Source organism: Pteropus alecto, unplaced genomic scaffold (genome assembly GCF_000325575.1).
Source record: "Pteropus alecto unplaced genomic scaffold, ASM32557v1 scaffold238, whole genome shotgun sequence".
Taxonomy (NCBI): domain Eukaryota; kingdom Metazoa; phylum Chordata; class Mammalia; order Chiroptera; family Pteropodidae; genus Pteropus; species Pteropus alecto.
Window position 1 is genome coordinate 1051107 of NW_006442104.1, and position 13688 is coordinate 1064794.

At 43.5% G+C, this 13688-nt stretch overlaps 1 long non-coding RNA gene across 3 annotated transcripts in view; it reads left to right on the top strand.

The window, feature by feature from the left end:
• Positions 1-13688, top strand: part of LOC102895780 — a 659008-nt gene that overhangs the window by 515055 nt on the left and 130265 nt on the right. For all 3 annotated transcript variants that reach the window (XR_003042515.1, XR_003042526.1, XR_003042522.1), the window contains one exon: positions 3971-4101. This is a non-coding gene — a long non-coding RNA (uncharacterized LOC102895780). The remainder of the gene's footprint in view (positions 1-3970; positions 4102-13688) is intronic.

The following is a 13688-nucleotide window of genomic DNA, read 5'->3' on the forward strand; positions in this document are numbered from 1 at the left end:
AAAATGAATAATTTTCATGATTTTCAAACACCTCACTGCCTCCTATAACAATTTAAACTTTCTATTGTTATCAATAGATACCTTTTATGTCTATCCCTGTTTTATTTATTCTCTGCCACTAAAGAGCCTCACAGTTTCTTCCTATGGCATCTCCAAGAGTGGGAAAAGATTATTTTCACAGTGTTTCTGGATCTATTACTGGTAGAGTGGTGGAAAGAGCTTACTTTTGAGGGTAAGATAGACCTAGGGTGAAAGACTTTAGCTTTCAGCTGTGTGCCCTTGGGCACCTTCCTTAACCTTTCAGGCCTTGAGTGGCCTCATCTGTTTAGTGCTTGTCATTATGTCTACATCTCTGGGTGAAGACAGCCATATCACACTGCCTTTGTCGAAAAGGGAAATTAGATTTAGGATAGAAGGGTGGCCCAACTGTACCTAACACTGGGAAATGTCAGTATCTTCCCACGTTCTATGTTTTGGGGTGCTCACCACCACCTCCCACTTGTACCGTCTACTTTTGCCAAGAGGATTGGGAGGCTCGAGAATGTAAGAATCAGGAGGCTACAGTCAAATACCCTGTAGGAAACCATGTTACTTTGGACCAGCCCAGTACCCTGTCTGTGCGTCAGCTTTCTCATCTGTAAAATTAAGGACTCAGCTTTAGTAATCTCTTAAATTTCTTACCAGGTTTACCCAGATTTATTTCATGAGTCACCTGTATTCCCCTTCCTACTCAGAGAGACTTAAAAACCTATAAACCCCATCTTCTCCACTGCTCCTTGCCGGTTACCTTTAGCAGTCAATGAGATGATCTTCGTGTTTGAGTTAACCTGAACAAAGATATATGGGTTAACTGGAATTCCTTTACTCCATGGGGATTGGAAAAGTGTCTTGGAACTGTTTCCTGAGTACCTGATCCCTTGACTCAGGACCTGAAGAAGGGGCCAAACCCTCTGAGTGAAGTCAACCTCATTCTTTTTGGTACTATGATGCAGCCATCTTTAAATGGTTCACACCTGTTGTTACTATATGTGTGACTAAAGCTCAGACGCTTTGACATCAAAACAGAATGGTTGCTGGGAGACAGACCGAAGATGTAGCATTCATGGACACTTGTGTCAGTATTGCAGATTGCTCAGCAGCACGTCAATTCGCCTATAGGCATATTTGGGACACAGTTGAATAAAACACAGATATCACAATGCATCTGAAGAGGAAGTCTTAGACTCCTGCAGTCAAAGGAGACTGAAAAAATGATTAGCCACTTGGACTGTCATCATATGCAATGCTTAAACCCCCTCTGCCATATTCTAACCAATGAAGTGTCCAGCTCCCGTTAAAATATCCCCCGAGATGAGAACCTCACTTTCTCATGAGATTCTCTGAAATCTAGACAATTCTATTAGTTAAAGTGTGTGTCCTGATAATGACCTGAAGTCTTTATGACCTTCGTATGATAATTCCAGATGGATCCCCCTTGACGCAGAGCCAAAATCTAATTATTCTTCCACATGGCAGATTTCAGTTCTTCCCAACTGCATCTTTACTGTAAAATATTTTCCCCTGGACCTAAACATATCCTCCCATATTTCTCATGGGACATGATGTCGAATTCTGTCCTACTTAGGACAGAGATCATAGTCAGTTAGAGAGGCTAAATCTTACTACTTGTTTAAGTTTATCAGTCATTAAACATGAATATCTTATGTGCATGCTATAAGCAATGTAGTCTGCAAGATATAGAGGTGAGTCATATACCATCCCTTTCTGCAAATTGTCTCAACTTTTACTTGCTGTGCGACTTTGGGTAAATCACTTAACCTTTTTGAATCTCAGTGGATCCGTTGAGCAACCTCACAAGGTTATTGTGAGGATCAAACATAGTAAAGTATGAGACACTCTGAAGCACCATTAGACCATTAGACGTCCTGATTAGAGGAGAGAGAATTTCACCAAGTAACTGTCATGGTGGATAGAAAGGGATTGAAATTACAAAAGAATTGCAACAATGTGCTAATATTGATATACCGAATGATAAGTGCACAATAAATACCAGGAAAGCCTTCCTAAGCCAAGTCCAAATTAGAGGTCTGTTACGTGAACTTCTGAGAATTAACCTACTGCAGAAGGAGTGATGCTGGCGCCAGGGGAGAAAGGCAGAAACTTATTGTATGAGAATCCAAGTGGAGAAATGACTGCATTCAAAATTCTTTCCATGAGACAAATGGAAGCAAATACTTCGGAAGGTGGCTTAAAAATAAATGCATATGTGTGTGCCTCTCCCATCTACATGCACCTGTGCACAGGCCTTTTTTTATGGCGTTCATGCTTCATGCTTCCCCTCCCACGGCCTATTTTGGGTAATTGGCGGCCTCTTCGTTGGAATGCCCCTAGCTCTGGGCTAAAATCCTAGCCGTGGCCTTTGGTTGAACTTGTAGCCATGGCAGGAGCCAGAACTATCCCAGGACAGAGTGATAGGCAGATGATTAGATAATGTACTTTCTAAAGTGGGACACTTTTGTGAGTACAAAGGATGATTTTAATGATTGTGCCAGGACAACAGGTGGATGCTAGGACTGTCCCAGGCAAACTGGGTCCTGTGGTTTAGGGAATGAGCTTTAGAGTCAGTGTGGATCAGGCTTCTCCCTTGCCCCTGTGTCACTTTGGGCAAGATGCAGAACCTCTCTAAGACCTTTTCCTCTTTTGCAGAATGAAGTCAGTAATATCCCTTTGAAAGCTGTGTCCTAAGCATTGAATAATGTACTGTGTTTAAAATTGCCTAGCTCGGTCTTGATTTTTTGTCGGCTTGTGAAATACATTGTCGTCCTTCCTCTCCCACCTCTCTCCCTTCTCTCCCTCCTTCCTGCCAGCCTGCACTCCTCAAGTCTTCAGCTGTTGAAGCTGATGCCAAGAGTGGGCATAGTCCTGCTGAGTCCATCTGGGGCCATCGTTACAAGGATCGTGAACTGCAGGCTCAGGGATGACTGAGGGCAGGAAAGAAGGGAGATTTCATGGGAAGGAGTCAGCTATATGTCAGGACACTTGGTTTATAGGAATGTGGACATTTGGAGAGATACAACATAGATAATAAAAAAGAAGAAGGAAAATATAAGCATAGACTGATTTATTCCATCATCCACCCATTTATTCAAAAATATCGAGTGCCAGTTGGGTCCCCGACCTTGTGCTAGGCATAGGAAATATGGTAGTCGGTGCATAGGACAGACAAGGATTCTGCTCTCATTAAATTAATAATTTAGAGTTTCAAGAATCCTAAGACCCTAAAGTACCCATGAATCTAAACAAAGAAGAAAAAAATTGTATTTTAGCAAGTGTACTTAAAACATTTTTTGTTGTTGTTGACATTTTTGCATTTATTGACACAATCACAGGTGCATCTATGATTTCACTCTGTTCTGTGGGATAGTGATTTCATCACAAATTGTTATTGTGAAATACTATCAGCTAATGTCACATCCTTTAATCCAGGTTGGCAAAATACAGTGTTTTGTAAATAACAGTGTTTTATTGGAACAGGCACATAAATTATTATAGGTATGATCTGTGACTACTTTTGTGCAGCAGAATTGAATAGTTGGGAAAGAAACCCTCAGACCTGTAGACTAAAGTAATTTTGATCGGGCTTTCTAAGAGAAAGTTTCCTGACCTGCTCAAATGACCTTCGGAGAAGTCCAAAACATTTGTACTAAGAGCTCTGAGAAGTTTTATACTGAAGAAATCTTCCAACATGTTAAACAACTCTTCTGTGCCAGGCAGCTTCCAGAATGGTCCTCAACGAGTCCCACCTCCCAGCTCACACCTCTGTGCGACCCTCTCCCTCTGAGTATAAGCTGGACTTTGATTTGTTTTTAACAAATAAAATGTGGCAGAAGTGATAAGAAGCCATTTTTGAGATTAGGTTCTAAAAAGACCACAGTCTTTAGCTGGACACTCTGGTTCTCTCTCGCTCTAGGACCCCTGGAACCCCTGGCTGTCAGGTCACCAGCGCACTCAGGACGGCTCTGGTGAAGCCCACATGCTGAAGAGCTGAGACCCTCAAACGACCACATGAGTATGCTTAGAGGTGGACCCACAAATGACCACGTGAGTACGCTTGGAGGGGGACCCTCTGAGGCTGCCAACAGCCCATGTGAGTGAGCTTAGAAGTGACTTCTCCAGGCCCAGCTGAGCCTTGGGATGATTATAGCTGCCACCTCATGAGAGACCCTGAGCCAGAAATGTCCTGATAAGCAGAGACTAGATTCCTGACCCCCCAGAAACTGGGAGGCAATAAATGCATGTGATCTTAAGTTGCTAATCATTGGAGTAGTTTGTTGTATGATAATAGATAATCAATACACCTTCCTAAAATATTTGCCCATTGAAAACATTTTATGCTCTTTCTTTCTAATTTCTTTCCCTGGATCACCCATTGCCTTCTCTTGGGTTGCCACCCGTTCAGAGAATATAGTTTGGGAAATAATAGTATAAGATACTAAATAATTGAATCTTCCAAATATTCTAAACTAAATGAGAATGAAGGTAAGTTTGTTTCCATCTTGGACTTGGATTAAAAACTCAAAAAGCTGGTTTACCGTCTTTTATTTGATGTAGACAAAATATTTCTTCAGCTCAAGGTTCCCATACCACTATAAGAAAGAAATACAACTGTGGAAAATCATCAGGTAAATGATTGCTTCATCTCCTGCCCTCTGAACTCTGTGTTTTCCAGGTTATAGAAAAAATAATAATAATAGAGATACTGAGCCATAGAGACGTTACTAAGCACTAACGGTTTCCCTGTGTCCTTACCCAGAGACATAAAGCCATGCATCCCTATTGTTTATTAGCGCCGGAACTGTCTCAGTTGACCTGAACCTGCTCCAGCTTCCCATCCAGCCCGCAGCTGACTCGTAGCTCTGTGCTGATGGCTTGTGGGTTCATTGATCACATGGGTCAGTCATGTGTTTTTCTCTCATAAATGACCATAAAGCCCTTTTAATTGAGATGGTCAACAGAAGGGACAAGGGCTCAGAGTAAATGGTTCTGGAGAGTTTAAATATTCAGCTCCAGCCTTCATCGCTAGTAGAAATTTAACAAAATGATCATCAATTCAATGGTATCTTTGTAATGAACTTGTCCATAGTATCCGTTTGGTACTTAAGGCTGGGGATGTATAGGAGCTTGCAATCCTATCAGCGAGGGATGTTAGTTTATTCCTAAGTGGGCCCCATGATGACCCCCAAAATTGTGCACTTTAGAATTAGACATGAGTGAGTTTGAATTCTAATTCCACCACTTGCTGGTTGTTTGAACTTGGGCAAGATGCTCAGTAACCCAAGGCTCGCTGTTGCCGTCTATAAAACACATAAAATCGTGGTTGTGAGAATTATGAAATGTATGTGAGAATTATGAAGTGTCTTACACAGTGGCTGGTCCATAATAGACACTTAAAAATGATCATTTCTTTTCTTGTTTTACTCCCTGGCATACTAGACTTACTCATCCCAGAAAAACACTCATGAGGTCCTGGGTGAGCTGAGCGTCTGTTTTACTTGAGTGTTGGTAGCCACTTATCTTGTCATTTTTGGACCCTTCTTCTGTAACTTTTTAAAATCTCTAATTGACATGTGCTTTCTGTGTCCTGAAGGAGAGAAAATTTCAGCATGTTCCCTAAATGACTGGGACACTCAATAGTTAATAAAAATCTTAACTTGGAGAAGTTTTACTAGTTGAAAGGTTACTGGAAAGCAATGCAGATCTAATGCAGGGGTCAGTAAACTGTGGCCCTCAGCCTAAACCTGGGCCATTGCCAGTTTTTGTAAGTTAAGTTTTATTGGAAGACAGCCATACATTTGTTTATGTATTGTCGATCGCTGCTTCCCAATACAATGGCAGAGTTGTGTATTTGTGACAGAGACCATATGGCCCACAAAGCCTAGAGTGTTTTCTCTCCGGCCACTTACAGACACTATTTCATGACTCTTGATCTAAAGAGTTGACCTCTGGAGGCCCTTCTAGGGGCTAGACTCCTGAAGGTCTGAACTGATAAATATTTTTGTGGAAGTAAATTAGACTAGAGGAAACAGTAAATGTCGGAATGTGGGAAAGGACAGCCTGAAGGATCTAGAACTAAGATGCAATTCCAGTGAATTTAGCCACGGTGGTGGTGGGGGTCGGGGGATGGGGGGTAGCAGATAGTCATGATCTCAAAGGTTTGGGATCAAAAGTCATGAAATTCCTTTCATTACCTGTAAAGTAAGGTTTTCAGTAACTCATTCTTCAGAGGAATTTTATAAGGGTCAATGAGATAAAGTATAAACTTTAAAGCTTTATACAAAGATTATTTTTATATAGGTAATGACTCATAATAGGCACTTGAAATATGTTTGCCAAATGAATTAATATAAGAATTACATCTCTGAGGTTGCTGGCAAATTTCTAGGATTGTACATCACGGTATATATTGTTAACAGTCAAGTATGAGTTAAATTCATCTTTGCCCAAAGTCTCAATTAGGTTTTTTTGTTGTCGTTTTGTTTTGTTTTATTTTTTTAACTTGAATGGTATTTTAGGCTTTTAAATTTCAGGTGAACTTCCAGCATAGACACTTTCTAATCCCTGTAGATGATAATCTGTGTATAAATTGTTGAAAGTCATAAGTCATGAAATGTCATCGTACTTACTCCATACTGGTCAGTGGCCGCAGGAATAAGCCTCCTTCACTCTCATGCAAGGGTTATCACTGGGCCTGGAAAAACCAGCCTGTCTCAGAACCAGTAGGGCCATGTTGAATAAAAACCTTCTCCCTTCTTCCTTAGACCTGCGGACCTGATGATACCTTGGCAGCTTAGGGAAGAGCCTTTGTGTTCATACCCTCATGACCCTTCTGGCCTTGAAGCTGGTGCCCAAGGCTCACCATGTGGGTTCGTAGATGTCTACAAATAATATCTCTAGGAAGATCCAAAAATAATCCAGTTGTTTCTCTCACAGGGATGGGATGAGATGCAGAGTTAGGCGGTTAAGGTGATGATAGAGAAGGAGGTCTGCCTTGCGGGGGGAAATGGGGTGAATTTAAATGAAAAAGTACTATTCTGGGAAGCTGCTGGCAGGATTCCCAGCTTTCCCTTTGTGTGACTGGCATTCTGTTCTGTTAGGTTTCCAGCCTCCGATGTGTTCCAGCTGTGATTAGTGCCTGCCATGTCAGTGATCTACTCTCTGCCACTTTTAATCCACACATTTTCAGGGCTGGTGACAACACTTACTGGCGCCCGCTTTGCAGTGACTGGTGTCATTCTGACATCAAAATGTCATAAAAAAGAAAGTGCCCATGGGGAAAACTCCTTGCGAGCATGGGCGTGGAGGAGGGAGGGTGTGCAGGGAACACCCCTGCCCAGGCCCGAAGTCAGGCACAGTCTCTTCTCTTTGCCTTGCAAACATTTTTCTCAAACACCGTATCTAGGGAAATATTCTAACCATTTTACAGACGGGGAAACTGAGTCTCAGGAGAAGTAACAGGTGCACGACCACTCAGATTGGGTAGAGAGCCCAGTTCATCCATATTCTTTTCACGCTGAAGGGCTGTTCCCATGGGCTCTGGGCTGATTTTTTAGCGTCAGAAGTGTCTATTGCTTCATTCTCTTCCCATTTTCCCCTTCCCTCCCTTCCTCCTCTCCTTCCTTCCTTCCTTTCCTTCTTCCTTTTTGGAATTTAACATTGTCTGAGTTCTACCAGACAGTTAGCCTACGCCAACAAAGTCGTTTTCTCTTGGTGGTGGTAGAGTTTGGCGTGGTTCTAAGTAAAAGCACAGCGGCCACTTACCACGAAATACAGAGCTACGTGCTCGGCCCCAGTGCTGTCCAATAACTTACACGTGGGAGTTGATTCACAGAAGAGAATTTGGTTAACTTGTCCTGTAAAGGGACAGATAGTAAACAGATTCGGCCCTGTGGCCATTTGGTCTCTTTCACAACTACTCAGCTCTGCAGCTGCAGTTCCAAAGCAGCCCTGGACAAGCTGTAAATGAATGAGCATGGCTGTGTTTCAATAAAACATTACTTACAAATTCAAGCAGCAGCCAGATCTGGCCTATGAGCCACAATTTGCTGACCTGTATACTTCAGTGCCTTAAACTTTAGTAGCTGAGCTACTAAAACTTTGCAGTGTACAGCAGACAGACAGGACAGAAGCAAGGAGACAGCTTAGGGAAACATCTGATGGGCATTAGTGCCACCAGAGAGCTTCAGCATCCCTGGTCTTTGTGTTATGAGGTGAAAGGGATGATCATGGTCACCACAATAGCCAGAACAGAGAGCAACTGCCCTTGCGAGGCTAAACATGGAGAGGTCAACTGACAGACCTCAGTAATCAGAGCCAGAACTGGGGTCGAACTTGATTATTTGAAGAGACATTAAAGATAAACAAGAGGCTGTCCATGGTGGTGTTGATGGCGGAGGCATTTAGGGATCCATGTAGGGATAGAAGTCAAGCCACTTAAACCATCTGCTCTGACACCAAAGTCAAACTTACTTTGAAGGACAGCATGACTTCTTGGCCCATGTTCTAAGCAGCCAGGATATGTTTGTCCATCTGTCCAGCCACCCGCCCACTCACTCACTGACTCATTCGTTTATACACTCACACAGGTCATATTAATTATTTATTACATAGTAAAGTCTTGCTTCACAGATCTCTGTCTTGAGAGGCTTAGAGTCTGATGGCACGGGACTGACCAGGAACTAACCTCTTGTGGATGCTATGATAGAAGTTTATGTAACATGCACTAAGGAAACACAGTGCAGTGAGCGTATCTGCCTGACGTCAGGATACAGGGTCCATCCACATCCAAAGTCTGGGGAAGGATGATGATGACTCAGATTCAGCTTCCGTTGCTTCCACTGAAGTTTATCCTTGGGCCCGTAAATATGCAAGGTAAATGCGTCCTTGGCTCCCATGGAGATGTTGGAAAGTTCAGGGATCAATACCTTCTGCAGAGAGCAGGTGCCCCATTAGGTTAGAAAAGCAAAGAAACTGAGAGCTTGCTGCCTTTGACACCGTCAGGGTGTGGGGGGTGGCCAGACGCTCAGACCCTCGTGCGTTCTGTCACTGTGGCACCTTGGGCCATCATCAAACGTTTTCCCATATGATTCTGTAAGTTAGTCAGGTGGAATGAATAAAGAAAACTTATCTTGGTGTTTTTATTGTGTGCAGCTCAGTGTTAACACTTTTTATTATCAATGTTAATATTAATTACCCACACAGCTAATGTTTATACAAGGCTTTAGCATTTAAAAACATATCATACACCATCATCTCTTGTTTCTGATTCACAGCAATTTTTTGAAACCAGATGAAGAATCTGAGATTCAGAGACATTTAGTGACTTAGCCAAGTTCTCACTTATTAGTGGCTAGAAATGAATCTTAAACCTGGTTTCCCAATTCTAACTTTCGGTTCTGAATTTTTGAGAACTAATCAGGCCAGTTTCAGCTCTCTCGTCTCCCTCCATTAGAGCCATTAAGTGAGCATAAGGAAGTATCAATTTTTTATGATCACAGAGAAAGGTGGGGAAGATAGAGCACTGTGAACTTCAACTTGGGCCGGAAATCAATTGTTGAGGATTTACTCTATCAGCCCTCCAAATGGGCAGGGCATATTAGTGGTCATAAATGTAGGCTAGTCCTCTCTTAGACCCTGGAAGGCTGTAAAAGAAAGGGCTAAAGTGGAAGAGAGATTTTGAAATCTCTAAGGGGAGAGAATGGATCGAGCAATTTCACAATTTGAGGCTGAAGATGAGCATTAGAATAATGAAGAAAAAACATCAGCTAAGGATTTCTGAGTGTACCCAGTCAGTGTTACATTCTGTGCCAAAGACGAGAGCAAAGTGGGTGGATAGAAACAAAAAGAATTTCTTACAGTCAAGCAGGACTTTTCTCACGAATTACCTCACCGAATCCTCCTAAACACTTTGGGAAGTGTTGTCTTTATTTTTAAGTATTGTTATCTCCACGCTCATAGAGTAGATGGGAAAGCAGCCTGTAGTGAGATGAAAAACACGTTTGCATTCCCTCGGTAGGTGGCGGAGCTGAGATCTGCCTCATATGTGAGGCCCATTCTCTTCTTGGCTTATTTCTTCCTCTACAGCAAAGCTGGAAGAGGTCCGAGGTCACCTTGTCCATCCCGATGACATTGCAGACAAGCAAAATGAGGCCAGGTTGGAGAACCATCTTGCTTAAGGCCACACGACTCTGCTCGGTTCTGTGGCCATTAAGCATCGCTTTGCAAATACGTGTGAAAGTGCAAATGGACACGAGGTTGATCAGTTCATTGGGAGACCATGCGTGGCACCTGAGACGTGCATGAGACCTAATCGTGCACAGGGTGACTGAAGGAGCGCATAAATCCATCCTTATTCCTGGCAAGTGATCCTAAGCGCGTGTCTTACTGAGAGTAAGTCATCCTGTCGTCATTGTCAGGAAAGGCATGATGTGTCTGGGTGTCTCTTCTAGGAAGGGATAGCTTTAGGGCCCATTTATTTCTCACTCTGGGGTCCACTGAGCCCTGGATGACAGGCACAGATTGCCCCTACATGGATTTTAAAACCTCCCCAGAGCCACTTCGTTTGGCAAGATGTTAAAACCCTCTTGTCTCTTCATTCACAGAGCTCGCGCTTGGCCCCACGGTCCTCTCCTGCTTTTTTGGTCCCTGCAGAATTTTGAGGACCTGGCTTCTCTCTTCAGAAAATTATCTGCGTCTCGCAGATCAATGCAATCACAATAGCATTCAGGCTTCCCGGGTTCTTATCTGGAACAAAGGTACCTCTATGTAAGCTAGGTAAATAAGGGAACCCCCTTTTTTTCCCTGATTTTTTTCTCGGGATATTGTCATGTGGAAGGGAAACAATTTGGTTCTCATGACCTTGAAACCGTAATAAGAGCAGTTAACAGAAATCTGGTCCAAGACGAGCCAGAGACTCGCTTTCTCGAGGCTGTTGAAAAATCTACCTGCACAAATGAAACCAACCATCTGTATGTCCTTTCAAATTGAGGATGTGCCTGTTCTGGAAATCCAACAATCACATTTTTATAAATAATAGGTCATTTGTATCCACGTAATATAGCTGAACAGGGCATAGTCTCGGAGGCTGGCAGAGCAGGTTCTGAAATGTCACCATCATTTCCTGTTTGTGGGACCTTAGGAAGGCAGGGCCCTTACGACCTCTCTAAGACTCGGTTTCCCTATTTGTAAAGTGGAGCGGATAATACTTATCCCCAGAGGTTAGCTGTGAACAGAACTAGCGCAGTGTGAGGCACCTAGCTAGTCCATGGTTTGATTTCAAATTGGGTGTGAAACTTTCGGAAACTGAATTTCAATTGAATGAACTATGGGCAAGTATGATATTGGGCAGGTGACTGCACAGCCAAGCCTCAGTTCCTGCCCCTGTATTCTGAGGAGTTGAGATGATCTCTGGGAGTCCTTGGAATGTAGTAATTATATACAAATTATACTGTATAAAAAGCACTTTATATACATGTGTGTATATGTAGACGCATTGATTATATATATACTTATTACCTCATTTAATACTTAGCATGCCCTGGGGGTTAGAGAATGTAGGCTCCACTTTACAGAAGATGGAGTCAGGGTTGGGAGAGAGCTAAGGAGTCCTCAAGGTCACAACACTTTACCTACCATGTGATGCTGTCATCTCAGGGACAGTGTCACAGTGCAATATAAGGCAATGGGAGCACTCCTAAGACACCTTAATTCCCATGCGAGCCTCTCACTTACTCCAGCAGTGTCTTCTTAGGTCAAGTCTCCTGGAACCTAGACAAAACTAGACAAAAATTAAACAACTTACAATCTTTTCCTTCTTATTAGTTTAAACCAATAATTAACAAATCGGCTATGAGCCCCCTGGGGTGGATGATGTCACTCACCTTTGTGTACTCCCAGCATCCACTGGACACAAGGCAGGAGCTCAGCGCGTGCTACCTTGAATCGAGTTTACCTGTACTTTGTCCATCTCTGTTTCCCGCTCTTCTCTATGCAACATCTTTATCGACTTTGGGTCTACTTTTCGGAATTCACCAGCATCTTAAGGTAGAATAGCTAAAGGGGTATTTATTTTTAATTCTTTCTTGTTATAGTAAAGAGTCTGAATCATGAGAGGAGCTGATGGTAGAGGAAGTTCTTTCTTTTCTCCAGTGGGGAGTTCTGCCTACCCCAGCACCTCACCTCAGCGAGACTGCCCATCTCTCCCTCCCGCAGCCTAGAACCCCATTGCAGCACCTGTTCCTTGCACTGGCAGGCCGCAAGTGACAGAAGCGTGCTGGCAATCGGGGCTATTTCTGCAATATATCAGGTGGGCTAGTAAGATGCTGGGCCGTTGACCCCTGCCGGTAACGGTAACAGTAACGTACAGAGGACCTGCCTCTGACTCTGAAAGCCTGCTGTGATACCGGGATTTCTAATCAGAATGCATAGATTTGGTCTTCCCTGCTTCTGGCACAGAGCTCTTAACACCCTTGGGATTTCTTAAGTGTTTAGAGTGATCAAAGTGTCTTTTGTTATGTTAATGAGATGACTTTGGAATGTCCCTAGGAAACCTAAGGGTTCCAGCTGGTTGCCAGGAGAGACCCAACCCAGTAATTAGAGGGTTGGAACTTTCCGTCCTCTCCAGCCCAGGGAGGGGAGAGGGGCTGGAGGCTGAATCAAGGCCAATGACCAAAGATTTAATCAGTCACACCTGGTGATGAAGCCTTCCTGAAAACTGGAAAGGGCGGGTTTGGGGACTCCAGGAGTGTCAGTGTCGTGGTCCTGGTCGGAGAGGGCTTGGAGGCCCAGGGCCCCTTCCCTCCCTTTGCCCTGTGCATCTCTTTCATCTGGCTGTTCCTGAATTATAGCCTTTTATAGTAAATTGGTGATCTAGTAAGTAAAATGCTTCTCTGAGTTTTGTGAGTTATTCTAGCCTATTAATTGAACCGCAGGGGAGGATCGTTAGGACTTCTGATCTATAGCAGTTTGGCCAGAATCACAGGTGACAACCTGGACTACCGTTGGCGTCTGAAGGTGGGGTGGGTGGTACAGTCTTATAGGTAGATAGTGTCAGAACTGAGATGAATTGTCGGACACCCAGTTGGTGTTGGAGAATTACTTGGGTGTGTGGGAAAAACCCCACCCCCTGACATTGGAATTGGGTGAGAAACTCTTTCCTGCCAAGTCACATGCAGCAATAACAAAAACCAGCCAAGTGAGAGGTGCTGCTCACAGCCTAGGGGGGCCCTGGGGAGAGGGAAGGGGGAAAGAATCAAGTTAGAGGAAAACCGCGTGGGCTGATATTTTATTCATTTATCCCTAGTGAAAACCCTCAGTGGGTTTTACCATGTTACAGCAAGACAAAGTTGGCCCCGAGATATCTGTCACTAGGGGGAAAAAAAAAGGTGTCTTCAGTCTCGTCCAGATTGGCTTGGGCCAATGAAGGCTGTGCATCTGGGCTCCCAAGAGAGATGCAGGGACAAAATCGAATAGTAGCTCTCTGAGGAGTTAGCCAAAGTTACCAGACATGAAACCACACCGGGAGGAAGAAAGGAAGAGAAGGTTTATTGAGTACCCACTACGCTGTCAGCCAGGATGGCTCAGCCGCTACACTCAAGCCTACAAACCTGGATCCTCAACCCTCCAGTTATATA